Below are 1,455 nucleotides of genomic sequence, written 5' to 3'. Positions count from 1 at the left end.
GGTGTTAATTAGGTGTCAACGATAGCCATGTGATGTGAGTATCAGTCACATGGAGGCAGGGCTTAAAAGCCTGAAACTCTCAGACTGAAGAAGTCTCTTGGAGGAGAGACGACACGTTTTATTAGAGAAGAACCCGTCCAGAAGACCTATACAATTTTTTTTCTTTTTGTATTGAAATTCTACAAATTCATATAGAGTTATAAATCTACACAAAACACTCCAGATGAATGTTGAGAAACAGTTGGGGGAAAAGTTTTAAATATTTTAGAAAATTAAAGAAACTGAAAAATGGTGTTTACCATCCATCCRTCCGTCAATGCATCTCACATAAAAATATGTCATCAAGTGGCACTAATTGCAGTAATTGCAAAAATTGTTAACAGTTTTTCTGACGACTAATTGCACACAATAAGATTTTGCCCAACCCCAGTGACAGCCCATGTAAACACTTGTCTTAATGCAGTGTACATTCAAGTACAACCTTTAAATTTAATAATCCATGATGAAATAATACTTGCTCTAATTGTAGGCAGAGTAAATTAAAGGTTAAATATCTCATTTAGGTTGACAATTTTCAATAATACTGTTGTATTCTTATCCTTCTTGATCTGAGTGCAGCATTTGATACTGTTTCCCACACCATCCTCATTGACAGACTAGCACCTCTGGGAATTTCTGACACATCACTGAATTGGTTTAAATCTTATCTCTCTGGTCGCACTCAGTTCATTCAACTCAAAACATTCTCTTCTGAACCAACCTCCCTTTCCTCTGGTGTACCCCAAGGATCTGTCSTTGGACCCCTCCTATTTATCATCTACATTCTCCCTCTCGGCTACACATTTCGTAAACACAATATACAGTTCCACTGCTATGCAGATGACACCCAGCTCTACCTTTCCTCAAAACCAAACTTATCTCTTCCTCCTACCTGCCTCTCTAACTGCCTTCAGGAAATCAGGTCCTGGTTCTCCAACAACTTCATAAAACTTAATAGTGATAAAACTGAAATTTTACTTGTTGGCACCAAATCCATCCTCTCCAAGATGAATGATTTTTCACTTTACATTGACAGTTCACAAGTTTCTCCGTCACCCCAGGTAAAGAGTCTGGGTGTCATCCTTGACAGTACCTTATCTTTTCACTCTCATGTCAATAATGTCACTCGGTCAGCTTGTTTCCACCTACGTAACATTTCTCGCCTGCGTCCATCTCTTACACCCAACRATACAGCCATTTTGGTTTATGTCACATCTCGCCTGRATTACYCTAATTCACTTCYCTTTGGYTTACCAGACAAACTCCTCCATAAACTACAAGTTGTTCAAAACTCCGCTGCTCGGATTATCACCAGAACTCCTTCAATTTGTCGTATAACACCAGTCCTGCAGCAACAACATTGGCTTCCCATTAAATATCGCATCATTTACAAGATCCTCATTCTTACATTTAAGG

The 1,455-nt window shown here is 38.7% G+C and overlaps 1 protein-coding gene across 1 annotated transcript in view; it reads left to right on the top strand.

Annotated features, from left to right (window-relative positions):
- The window catches only part of nenf (neudesin neurotrophic factor), a 6,341-nt gene that overhangs the window by 1,207 nt on the left and 3,679 nt on the right, over window positions 1–1,455 (top strand). The window lies entirely within an intron of this gene.

The sequence above is a fragment of the Austrofundulus limnaeus genome, unplaced genomic scaffold (genome assembly GCF_001266775.1).
Source record: "Austrofundulus limnaeus strain Quisiro unplaced genomic scaffold, Austrofundulus_limnaeus-1.0 Scaffold181, whole genome shotgun sequence".
Lineage (NCBI taxonomy): Eukaryota > Metazoa > Chordata > Actinopteri > Cyprinodontiformes > Rivulidae > Austrofundulus > Austrofundulus limnaeus.
The sequence above is the reverse complement of the archived record's forward strand: the minus strand, read 5'-3'. Positions and strand labels throughout refer to the sequence as shown.